The 13,580-nt window shown below is 39.5% G+C and overlaps 1 long non-coding RNA gene across 1 annotated transcript in view; it reads left to right on the forward strand.

Moving 5' to 3' along the window:
* Positions 1-10,305, forward strand: part of LOC120231868 — a 208,920-nt gene extending 198,615 nt beyond the window's left edge. Inside the window, exon 3 of the long non-coding RNA XR_005528442.1 lies at positions 10,162-10,305. This is a non-coding gene — a long non-coding RNA (uncharacterized LOC120231868). The remainder of the gene's footprint in view (positions 1-10,161) is intronic.
* The last annotated feature ends 3,275 nt before the right edge of the window (positions 10,306-13,580 follow it).

Below are 13,580 nucleotides of genomic sequence, written 5' to 3' on the forward strand. Positions count from 1 at the left end.
GCTTCAGCCGCTCTGACTTTCGCTGTCCTCTGCTCCCTATTTTATCTTTTCCTCAGCCTGCAGAGAATCACCCATAAGCTAAGAAAGGGAAATGAAAAGGAGAAAAGATTGAGGTGGCCCAAGACAGAGGACTGGGATGAGGGGCCTGGCAGTGGCTGTCAGGCTGGGCACAGTGCCTACAATACCATGAGACTGGAGTTGGCCCCGATGGTGCCACGTGGTTATGGGTGCCGTGGGATTCTGAGCCACGGCCCCAAATTCACTGAAGGGTATATGACCACAGCAAGAATAAGCACAATGATTTTATATAAAGCAGATGGTGGCAGGAACGTAGAGACATTCTCTGTATCTATAGATACAGAGAGAGAAGCTGAGTTTGTCATGCGAGGAAAAGGCAGCAGGTAGCAGAGCCTGTGTGGAGGAGGAAAAGGCTAATGAGGGTACGAGGTGTCAGCTGGAGGGGAGGGTAAGGGCAGGTTTGTAGCCAGAGTCTCCAGTCATGGTTTGAGCTGGAAGCAGGTGAGATCTAGCTCTAATAAATCAAAGTGTAGGTACAACTATATGCTGAGTCTTAGGAGTCCTCCTAGCAAATAACCCAGTCTGCAGTGATCCTGGGGACTTTCAGTGCAAGAAGGAATTGAAAACAGAGTAGCCAGTTACCATCACAGTACTGGTGGGCCAGGTGAGAAAATGATGGTGATGTCAGTAAAGATGGAGAGGGATAGACAGACTGGAGATAGAAGTTGAGGTAGAATCCACAGCACTTGCTGATGGATTAGATGTTAAGAAGTAAGAGGGATGGGGCGCCTGGGTGGCTTAGTCGGTTAAGTGTCTGACTTTCGCTTGGGTCATAATCTCGCGGTTCGTGGGTTCGAGCCCCACATTGGGCTCTGTGCTCACTGCCAGCTCAGAGCCTGGAGCCTGTTTCAGTCTGTGACTCCCTCTCTCTCTGACCCTCCCCTGCTCACACTGTCTCTCTCTCTCTCTCTCCTAGAAATAAATAAAACATTTTTAAAAATTAAAAAAAAAAAGAAGTAAGAGGGAGAGAGGGAAATCAAAGGTAACTCCTAGGTTTTTAGCTGAAACAACTGGGTCAATGGTATTAACTTTTCCTAGAATGGTTAATCATACCCCACTTGAGCAACATATGCCTCGACTGTCTTTAAATCCATTGGCCAAACTTGTTGTGGTCCTCACACCTGCAGTGAGCTCTGTGTGGACCTCACCAGCCTCACCTGGGGACAGCATACCAGCACCTTGCCTTGTGTGAGACCTGCCTGTGCAGCTTGGGAGTCAAGGGGCACCTGCCCTTGACAGATGAGGACAGCAGGCATTTGCAGCTTCCAAAAAGGATAGTACTCTAGGTTTTTCTGGCTGATAGACAAAGCACAGGCAAAGCCAAAGTTCTCATTTAAGGGGAAGGAGGCAAATAGCCCGGACCAAGTATCAAACCTGGGAGAAGTTGAGGCGCTATTGATGCCCATTCAAGTTCTCAAGAACCCTTCGCTAAGTTGAGAAGCAGCCCCAACATGCGTACCCATCTGCATTTTGCAGATGAACTTAGTTATTGACTGTGTGATTTCGTGGATGATCTTTGACATAAGAATGGAAAATACAGTACTTGAGCCCTAAATGGCACATTACAGCCTGTTTCTGGCATTCTCTCCTTGGGCATTGCCAGGGATAGTCATGGTCTCCTAAGACCGAGACCCAGAGTGAGATTCCTTATACAGTGTTTTCACTGCTGTGTCCCATGACTGAGGAAGGGCATCCAATGCTTTAACTCCCTTTAGAGAATGAGAGTAGAAAAAAAATTATTTAATTCTAATTAATTCTAATTTAATTCTAATGTGTGAAATATAACCATCTTAGTACTAACAAGTTAATTAATTCTTTTTATACAAATAATCAAATTACAGTAGGACCCACAGCTCTGTCAGGTTACTTTGACATTTTACTAGTAGCATGTGGAAAATTGATAATGTTTCCTTTGGGAAGAAAGATATAATCTCCCCAAATTATAGTGGATGGCAGTGTTGTATAGGAAAGGAGTAGCCTTTAGAGTCAGCTGGACACAGATTCAGATTGTATGTCATCCCATCTCCAGTAGTGTGACCTTAGCCAAGGCATTTACCCTGTCTGAGCCATGGTTCTTTCATCCAACAAACAATAATACTTGTAAAAGTCCTAGTGTCGTTCCCAGCACACAGAAGTTTTCAGCAAACGGAACTATTATAATTATTATCATTATTAACAAATAGAGGCCAGTACTTTTTTTATATTATAAAGTCCACAGAAACCCCAAAATTATTTCAGGTTGTGTCTTTTCAACACTTGTTTCTTTTTGGCTTTTTCTTTTCTGAATTATCAATGGCAACTAGTTCTGAAATAGCACCATCCACTTACACTAGAGGTGAAAATTTGGGCAATCCACTATATTCTAGGATTGTAAACATCTTGAATATCAAAGAAGTGAATTTTCTAGTTATAATTCTCCAATAACTTGGTCCCAGCACCTGAAATGTGTAAGTGGAAACTTTCAGAGACATTTTCACATTTTCATCTTAATTTTCTCCATCCTGTCTGAAATGGCTGCGTCTTTCTGGGTTGTAACCAAAAAAAAAAAAAAGCACATTTCCTTGCATCACCTTCCCATGCCAGTAGAGCAAAACACAAAAGCCACAAGATCTATGATTCAAAGGTCTTCTTCTTTATACAAGTAACTATTTAAATTGCTTGAAATGTAGATTTTTTAAAAATTCATCTCTGTAGTTTCCAAAAATTAACCCCTTTCTTTTTAAAGCCCTTCTGGCCATAAAATGGTGTGTGACTACTCCACTCAGTGTTTCTGAGTATGAATAAGGACGCCAGAGCCACTCTCAGTTTACATGTTTAACACTAAAGCTGTCACCAAATTTTTAGTAATATTTTATACAGCATAGGACCAGTGGAACATTTGAAATTTGACCTTTCCTAGCAGCTGAGTCTTTAAATGCAATTTGTACTTTGGAACTAAGTTTTGAACTTTTGTTTTCTGACCACTGTAATTTATCTTTCTACTCGATCCAGTAGGAAAAAGTGATGGGACTGTGTGCAGGGTGTGTGTGTGTGTGTGTGTGTGTGTGTGTGTGTGTGTGTGTGTGAATATGTAAGAAACATTTATTAGCCCCCCAAATCAGTAGTCCAACTTTGGGCAGAGCACCAGAGTGGCATTTTAAAGGTAAGAGGTCAAATTGGCTCGATGGTATCATCCTAGTAGGATGCCACTGGGATACTGAGCAAAACCGAGTTATTGAGCTCACTGACTATTTTGCCTCAAGTGATAATACTGTGGAGAGAATCAACCTAAAAACACTGTATCCCAGAGAATGATGTCTCTGTCCTTTTAAATTTAAGCAAACCTGGATTCAGGTTCAAACAAGAACATAAACCAGTTCTAAACGTTTTCTTTGTATCACTCAAAATTTCCGTAATGTGAGAAGAGGTGGTTAGGAAGGAATTGACATCAGGAGGACAGGGCAGGCAGTATTGGAAATTGGAAAAGCATTAAACCAAACCCCTTTTATGTTTCTTAGAAGTTATGTTGTTGGTATTAGATTTGAGATGTAGATAAAAATACCTCCACCTGCAGTTTCCTAGGGAAAAGCAAATAGGGTTTTGTTCATTACATATCATTAAAGCCACTAAGAAAATCTTAGCTGAAAGTTGAATTGTAGAGACAGAGATGCAATCAGCCTTACTTATACAAGAGGTACCTTCTAGAAACTCTGATCCTTTCACTGCTAATTGGTATCAATGTTCCTTTGCCCACTGCTTGCAGCTCAAGATCCACTTGTACTTTTATGACTGTTGCTGTAATTAAATACCATTTACTTTTTCTTAGGCTTAAGAAAGTAGGTCCCACTGACTTTTTCTTTTAAGTAGATTTATGTTTGTGCAAGAGGGAATTACATACAGATAATTTCCCATATCTGGGATATGTGACTTTACTTGTAAGTAAATGAACAGTAATCATTCAGATATCTCTTTTTAAACTTTCCCCAGCTTCTCTAACAGTAAATATGAAGAAATGAAAAAGCCGTGCTTTCATGCTTAGTGTAGCATTACCATATCTACTCACCCACCTTTTCCTAAGCACAGTCCTGTGAACCACTTCAAGGTTTTGTGAGGTCTTCGGAAATCAGTCTAGCTAAGAGACGCCACCAGGGCAGGAAGTGTCCATGGCTCTCATTCACCATTGTTTTAAGACACTTAAGTGGTGCCCAACACCCAGGAAAAGGTCAATAAAAACTTCTTGAATGGGTGTTGTCCCATGGGCTTCTGGGGTTTGAAGTATGTCCAAGGAAACTAGTATGTAAGGCAGCCTGGAGCTGCATTGTCCAATAAAGTGACAACTAATCACATGGGGCCATTTATATTTAATTTAAATACATTAAAATTAAAATTCAGTTCCTCAGTTATACCAAGTGCATTTACTGAGTATGAATATATGGCTGGTGGCTGCCATATTGGACAGCACAGATATTGAACATAACAGAAAGTTGTATTAGTGCTGGTCTAATATTATTAGTAGAGGCCTAAATTAGTGGCTCCAATCTTTTTAAAGTGAAATTCCCATGTGACCATGATGTGCATTCATAATACAAAAACGTAGCCCTTTCAAATCCGCCCTCCCCCCAACACTGTAGGAATTCAGTCAAGAAAGGTGGGCAGCCCACAGAAGTGGCCATCTCTTTGAAACTGAAAGCCAAACAACAGTGGGGCTGTTAGCAAGACTGACATTCAGGTGGTATATACCCATTTGGCTACACTACTTGTTAGTGTGTGAAATATCTGTACCAGTTAATAAAGAGCTGCTGGCGAGCATGTATTGAATACCTACTGTGTGCTAGTCCCTGGGCTAGCCTGGACATCATGATGAAGATGCACACTCCTGGCCTCCTGGAGTATATAGTCTCATGGGGAGAGCTCAGATGGCAAAAAGTAATAGAACTAAGAAATAGGTAGTAACAATGCAGTGTGTTCAGTGCCTTGGTTGGGGTATGGAATATTGTGAAAATCATAAGAATAGAGAAATCTGTAATTGGAGAGATTACAGAAGGAATGAAGGAATGGAGGCTAGAGGAAGGCTTTCAAGATGCCCTTTTCAATAATAATAAAAATAGGTACTCTGCTACAATTAAAAAAAAAACTGTTCTTAATAGAGAAATAAAGCCTACTTTTAGAAATGAAAACCAAATTAAAAATTAAAATAAAAATGTATCTATTTTTAGATACATCCCCCCCAAAAAATTAAAACATAAAAAAATAATTTAAAAAAGTAAGGAGCTCCTCCAGTACCTCCCAAGAGGCCCTGGCCATTCAACCTCCCCTTACCTTAATCCAGCAAAATGACTTTGCTTATGTCAGTCCCATCCCTGGGAGTGGGAGACTGCTCAGGAACCCCCACGCCAGCTCTGGAGGCCTCAGATCAGTGGATGCTGCACTTGGCCTTCAGGAGAGTCTGCTCCCAGTTTTTTATTAGGGCTGCCTTATCACCACCATGGCCAAGTCCCAGATTACAGAACCATTGGCCTCAAGAAAACCTTAAAATCATCTCATCCTACGTATACATTGTTACTAAAGAAAGAGGTCACAGACTCACCAGGTAGTTTGTGGCCAATTAGAGATAAAACCTGAGAATCTTCTCTAACTTGGTCCTTTATTTATTTATGTTTTCCTTATCTTCCAGCAGTTAGTTTCCTTAACCGTGAAATGGGGATGGATATCTTTATGCCTCACAGAGTTGTTAATAAAAAGAATAATGTTATTTTGTTCTATAGTTTGTAAAAACCCTTTTGTATACTTTCTCATTTAATCTATTTAATTCTCACAAGAGCCTGTGAAAGGTGTTAGGCTCAGAGGCAGTGAATGACCTCCCCAAGGTAACAAAGCTGCTGTGATCATGAAGGTCCTCAGCCCCTTAGGGCTTGGGAAACTATAAGCTCTTTTGTAAATGTAAGATAACATAACCACATGGTATTACTAGTTTTTAGCTTGTGGTATTTTGCAGTTTAAGATTTAGTGACATTGAAAGTGGTAACTTTGTTCAAGCAACTCATTTTTTTTACTTTGATAACGTGCCAATTGCACAGACTTTGGTTCAGCATTAAAACAGAAGTGGGTTGCTTCGAAGTGTATTTTTAAAATAAGAGAATCCAAATTTGTAATTAGCTTCAGAAATGCTAGTTGTGCAGTTTGAGTATATAAAGAGCTTCTGGTAATCATTTCTGTTATTAGTGGTAGTTTATTTTATTTTTTGTATTTTCCCCCAAGCAATTAGGCATTTTGGAAAAAACAAAATATGTTCTTTGAGGGGTCATTTCCTCTATTACTGCTTTATTTTTCACACCCTATAGTCCTGGCATACTTAGAAAATTAACCACATATATGACTGTGGCAAAGAAAAATCATTTTGGAGCCAGTCTACTTACTTGACACCTAATTGTCAGGAGAATGTTATTTAAATTATAAAGAGAAGCCACAGTGAAGGAAATGATTCACTTCTTGATACATCTTTTGTCTTTTGGTCTTTTGATAATTTTGATAGAAACATTCTTTACTTTTAGATAAGATTATTATGAAGATCAACTCAAATCACCCCCAAAATAAAATGGAATTTTTTCCTTTCTTTCTTTGTTTGCTTCTTTCTCTTTCTTTTTCTTTCTTTCTTTCTTTCTTTCCTTTCTTTCTTTCTTTCTTTCTTTCTTTCTTTCTTTCTCTCTCTCTCTCTCTCTCTCTCTCTCTCTTCTCTCTTTCTTTCTTAACTTCTTTCTTAATTTCTTCCTTCCTTAACTTCTTTCTTAATTTCTTTCTTTTTTCTCTCTCTCCCTCTCTCCTTTTCTTTCTTTCTTTCTCCTTCCCTCCCTCCCTCCCTCTCTTTTTCTGCACCCTAGCCATTTTACAGTATATAATATATTCTACTATGCAGAAACTAACTTTATAGACAAGGAAAAGAATAGTGTTATTTCATATCATATAACAAAGAAGTATCTCTTCAATTTTTTTTACTAGCATATAAAAATTGTGGCATTCTCTACACCAACTATCCTATAAGGAGAAAGGGAAAAGAGAAAGAAGAATTATTAGACAAAACTGTAAATGAAAAGGAACTTGGGGTTATGTGACCTGACTTTATCATTACCAATTTATATACCAGTCACATTTGGGAAGAATGTGTCTGTGTGTGTGTTTTTTTTTTTTTTTTTTTTTTTTTTTTCAGTATATATTGTGTGTGTATCTTCAGGTCTTCTCTGTGTATACACTGTTTTGTGTTATATAACAGACTCCCAACTCCCTATTGTACTCTAAGAGATACAGCCTCTCTCCTGTAATTATAGGACTTTCAAAGCATTTTTTTATTATCTAAAGTTTTCTTGGATTTTATTTATATCATTTTCCCTGCTTTGTGCAGATGCTAGACAAGGTGCTGACCAAAAAAATGTGGCGGTTTTTTTTTTGTTTTTGTTTTTGTTTTAATTTTTTTATATTTTATTTATTTCTGAGAGAGAGAGAGAGCATGAACAGGGGAGGGTCAGAGAGACAGGGAGACACAGAATCTGAAATAGGCTCCAGGCTCTGAGCTAGCTGTCAGCACAGAGCCTAACGCGGGGCTTGAACCCATGAACCTTGAGATCATGACCCGAGCCAAAGTCAGACGCTTAACCAACTGAGCCACCCAGGTGCCCCAAAGTCTGTGGTTTATAACCAGACTTGGAGCCTTGGTAATAAGACAGTAGGTTTGAATAGCTCTTTGAAATTCCAAACTTCTAATTCCTCCAGACCTATTAGGGTCAATGGTGATTGATGAGTGAGCACATACTTTGAAACTTTACAGCTACCAGTTTTAATACCAGTGCACACTGAATGAGGTAATGAACACAAGGTGCTCATCGGGAACACTTATAAGGGTTAGCCATTATTATTATTAACTCATCTGATTTGACTTTGTCTTCACATCTCTTTCTGCTCTCTGATAGCCATGCTAAGTAGCACCAAGAGGAAGGGAAACACAAGTCCTCAGTAGCCTGGAAGCAAAATTTATCATCCCAGAAATAATTAGCATCTGATTGTCTGTCTTCTCGTGATGATGTATGAATTATTTCCATACCCACCCTCCTACCTCTTTCAAACTTAGGACTCCATGGACAAGTGACAGCCTCTCTTTTGCCCAAATCTGACTCAGTCTGGTCTAATGAGGTTCCAGTTGATGGTAAACTCACATTAATCCCATTTCTCTTTTGTTGTGTGAAAGACTGTGAGCTATTCACTATCTTCTGTGTAAGAAAAACAAAAATAAAATTTCCTAAGTATGATTATCATTGATTAGAGCTTTGTTAAGATGTATGAGATGCAAGTGTATTTTTTCCTTGCCTATGATAATGTGGGTAGTTAAACAAATTAACCAGGCATTCATGCTGTGTTAGGAGTGTAAATTGGTATAGCTTTTCTGGAAAATCATCAAGACCCTTAAAGTTTACACTGGTTGACCCAATAATTATTTTTCTAGAATCCACCTAAGAAAGTATTCAGAAATTCAGACAATCTGATACTCAAATATGTCCCTCAAAGTGTTATTTTCATTAACAGCAGCAAAAAATGTAATTCTCAAAGTTAAATCGTAAAAAAAAAAAAAAACCTTTTCTAAGTGGAATATAATATTGCATAGGCATTGAAAAGCATGGTTTTGAAGTGTTTTTACTTGGGGAAAGGCTCACATTTGTATAACACTGAATGAAAAGTAGAAACAAAACTTGAGTTTTTTCTGTATCTGAAAAGAATACTGGTCTGCAATCTTTTACCCCCAATTATGAATCCAAAAGTATTCTAAAATCAAAAGGGTTTCTTGGTAACTTCTTTGGTAGAAAAACCTGGCCTGAACCAATGTGAGATTCTGTTTTATCCAACTTAATAAGAATTATGCATTGGTTTTGCTACAGAAATATTATGAAATATGTCAGATTATGGGGTGCTGCTCCAGACCCTGATGGAATATTATGTGATAAATCATAGTTGCATCAAAACAGTTTTTAAAAACCGAACAATTCTGGATTCTGGAACATATACTGAAGCTGAGGAGTTTCGGTTAAGAGGTTATGGAATTATACAACAAAATATCATTAGTGATTTATTAGTGCCAGGGTAACAATTGATCTGTTTTTTTCTTTATTTTATTTTAATTCCAGTTAGTTAATATACAGTGCTCTCTGAGTTTCAGGTGTACAGCATAGTGATTCAACACTTCCATGCATCACTGGTTGCTCATCACAGCAAGTGCACTCCTTGATCCCCATCACCTATTTTCACCCCCCACCCCCCACCCCACCTACCTTCCCTCTCCTTTATTCCCACTAGTTAAAAGTCTGTGTTTAGGTATTATTTTCTTTACACTTTTCCATATTTTCCAAGTGTTCTACAATAAGCATGTATCATTTTAGCATCAGAAACAAAAGTCTTAAAAATAAATACATTTAGGGATGCCTGGGTGGCTCAGTTGGTTAAGCGTCTGACTCTTGATTTTGGCTTAGATCATGATCCCAGGGTTGTGGGATCAAGCCCCACATCAGGCTCCATACTGAGCATGGAACTTGCTTAAAATTCTCTCTCTCTCTCTCTCTCCTCTCCCTCTGCCCCTCTTCCTCACTCATGCTCTCTCTCTAAAAAAGTTTTTAATAAATAAAATAAAAATTTTAAATATTACATATTTAATAAACATATTTAAGGCATCAGAGAAGCATCTCATTTCAGTTAGAATTCCCGAATTTGTCCTTTGCTTCCTATATCTTCCTGTTACTGCATCCCCATGTGTCTTTTAAGCCAAGGTGTTCTCATTTGTTGAAAGAAAATATTCGTGAGATTGGACATTGGTCTCCAAACTGCCTTTAGGTTTGAAAGGACGCCCAGTGAGGAATGCTCACCTAAGGAAATACTCACCTAGCAGGGCTTCCCCGTGGGTGGAGCTCAGGCATTATTACCATGGGCCATTTTATCGTGTTCTGTTTATGTGGAGCAGTCAAAAGGCAAACAGCCAGAGGCCCCGTAAGTCAGGAGGGGAGGGAGAAACGTTAACTCGAGAGGTTTACTCTGCTAATGGACAGCTCTTCCCCTCCCCCCCCCATTCAGGTGGACACTCACTGACCTGTCACAAGGTTGCCCTGCAAAGCTTTGGGGTCCATGTCTGAATGGATTGCTGGAGTCTTCTCATCTCTCCCTTCGCCCGGTTCCCTGCATCCTAAGACTCGAAGCCAGCACAGAGCCTGGAAAAATTACATGTAAGTTGTGACTGAGGTTTCTTTCCTCAAACCAAATAATGGTATGAATTTTCTTAGATGATAATAACAACTAGCTTAAACCCACATGGGTTACTTTTCTTTTAACAAAGTATGTTGAAAATTATGGCTGAGGAAGGGATTAAAATCTTCCTATTGGTGCCTCCTTAATGCAGTGGGTCTTTAACTTGCACCAGAATCACCTAGAGGGCCTGTTAAAGTACAGTTGCTGGGCCTCGTGCCCAGAATTTCTGATTCAGTAGATTTGGGGCAGGCTGGGAAGTTGCTGTTCTAACAAGTTGCCAGGTGATGCTGAAGCAGGTGGTCCAGGGACTCCACTTTGAGAATCACAGCTTTAATTCACGTGTAACTGAAAGGATGAACAATAAAGGAAGAAAAACATATTAAATGTACACTATTAAATGTCACTAAATTAACATATTTAGTGCTTTACTTAATATCTTGACTCATGTCCCAAGAAGAGTTTGTGGGGCGCCTGGGTGGCTCAGTCAGTTAAGGGTCTGACTTCAGCTCAGGTCATGATCTCACAGTTCATGGGTTTGAGCCTCGCGTCAGGCTTTGTGCTGATGGCTCAGAGCCTGGAGCCTGCTTTGGATTCTGTGTCTCTTTCTGTCTCTGTCCTCGCCGCCTCTCAAAAATAAATAAACATTAAAAAATTTAAAAGGAAAAGAAAAGAATTTGAAGGTCCTCTTAGGACTGTCACATTTGTAAGTCCAGCCAAATAGATGCTGTTATTCTGTACCAGCTTTAGAGTACTGGTCATCCTTTGCCCTTGGATTGCAGCAAGGTCTCTGACTGCTGCCATTAGGCTAAAATGACAGCTACAGTCTTTTGGCAGGTACGTATGCTCATCATGTTTGAGATACACTCAAAAGGGAAATCTTTTCTCCCCCAGATTGACAAATATATTGCTGCTTTTATCTTTCTTCTCATACACTTACATGGGATTCAATTTACAAACACATGTGGGGAGGGAGCCACATCTCTAATAAATAGTCCAGGTCATCAAGTCCAGGTTCTTGTGGGATTTTAAGTTCTCAGGACTGACATATTTTGAGGATCAGCATTAGCTTTGGAACAAGCCAATCACCTCTCCACTGAGGACAAGAACAATTTATTCCATGTTAATAGAAAAACGTGAAAGATTTTGGCTCAACAAATGCACATTTGGATATATGTGAGCATACATGCAAATGTACATATGTGCCTTTGAATATATATGCATTTTGTATATTTCTAGCTTTCATTGTAAGAATTTTAAACATTTTTTCTTTTGTTTCATTGAGTCAATGTGAGCATAAAAATAGTGTGAGTGATGCTGTCCAGGAAATGTATGAGAAATTTCTGGGCATTTTAAATCTGTGGATAAGCATTGTGATTTATAACATTTTACTTGGATATGGTAAATGTTCATTCAGAGGAGAACATACAGCCCTTTTATTAGAACTCTTAGAAATTGAGAATAATCACTGTTCATAAAGTAGTTCTGAAGCAGACATAATGAAGGAGCTTATCTCTTGCCTAACCATTAGCAGATCCAGAGATCCTGAAGGTAGATGTAAGTGCATGTATTTAAAATAAAAAACACAGGGGGCGCCTGGGTGGCTTAGTCGGTTAAGCGTCCGACTTTCGCTTAGGTCATGATCTCGCGGTTCGTGGGTTCGAGCCCCGCGTCGGGCTCTGTGCTGACTGCCAGCTCGGAGCCTGGAGCCTGTTTCAGTCTGTGACTCCCTCTCTCTCTGACCCTCCCCTGCTCACGCTGTCTCTCTCTCTCTCCTAGAAATAAATAAAAACATTAAAAAAAAATTAAAAAAATAAAATAAAAAACACAGAATCAGAAAAATAAGGCAAAAAAGTGATAGATGATGAAAGAGTTCTGTAAGGAGTTATTCCAGTGCTGTCTTCTCGGGGCTGCCCAAAGAGGAACATGGCTGGTAAGAGGGCTGATAGAATTGTAAGTAATGTAATTATGTCTTCTTACTCCACCCTCACAAACTATAACATCTCTGTCAAGCACTAATTAGTTATTCTGCACAGCATCCTTGGAAGCAAGCTTTTCAGTTTATGAAGCATCTTCACCATGAGATGGAAGAAGTAGGTTGGATCAAACACTCCTTAATCTCCTTCCTGCTTTGGTGTCTGTAAGTGTCCATGTTTACACATCAGGTATTCCTATACGGTGACATTTGGTGTCAGTTTCATGACTACAGGCTGGGGAGGGAAGAAGGCTGCTCTGACACCTCAGGTGACTGGCCTTAGGTGACTCAGTGCTTGAAGCTCCTGCCAGACCTGACACAGCCTGCTTAAATCACTCCCTGCAGCCTGGGGTGAAGCCCTCAAGACAATGAGTTTTCTAGCGTGTCTCTGCAAAAGTTCTGTGCATGTATGAGGATAAGAAGTATGGGAACCCTGTCTCCTTTCCACTCAGTTTTGCTGTAAACCTAAATCTGCATTAACAAATAATTTATTGAGGTGCCTGGGTGGCTCAGTTAGTTAAGCGTCCGACTTCAGCTCAGGTCATGATCTCGCAGTTCATGGGTTTGAGCCCTGCATCAGGTTCTGTGCTGACAGCTCAGAGCCTAGAGCCTGCTTCAGATTCTGTGACTCCCTCTTTCTCTGTCCCTCCCCCACTCACGTTCTGTCTCTGTCTCTCAATAAATAAATACCCATTAAAAAATTTAAAAATGATCATTATTATTATTATTTATTTATTTATTTTAAAAACCTATATACCAAATAGTATGACAGTTCCTAAAAAAAAATTAAACATGGAATTACTGCATGATCCAGCAATTCCACCATTGGATATATACCTAAAAGAACTGAAAGCAGAGACTTGGAGAGGGGCACCTGAGTGGCTCAGTCAGTTAAGCATCTGACTCTTGATCTTGGCTCCAGTCATGACCTCTTGGTTCGTGGGATCAAGCCCTACATCAGGCTTGGATTTCTCTCTTGGAATTCTCTCTCTCCTTACTGCCTCTCCCCCATACATTCTCTCTCCCTCTCCCTCTCTCTCTGTCTCTCTATCTCCCTCTCTCAATATAAATAAATAAACTGAAAGCAGAGACTTGGACAGATGTTTATATATTCATGTTCCTACAGCATTATTCACAATAGCCAAAAAGTGGAACCAACCCAGATGTCTAAGAACAGATGAGTGGATAAGGAGAATGTGATATATACACACAGTGGAATATCATTGGGTCCTAAAAAGATATGAAATTTTGACACATGCTACAACATAGATGAACT

This window comes from Hyaena hyaena, unplaced genomic scaffold (assembly GCF_003009895.1).
Source record: "Hyaena hyaena isolate Hyena2069 unplaced genomic scaffold, ASM300989v1 scaffold_66, whole genome shotgun sequence".
Lineage (NCBI taxonomy): Eukaryota > Metazoa > Chordata > Mammalia > Carnivora > Hyaenidae > Hyaena > Hyaena hyaena.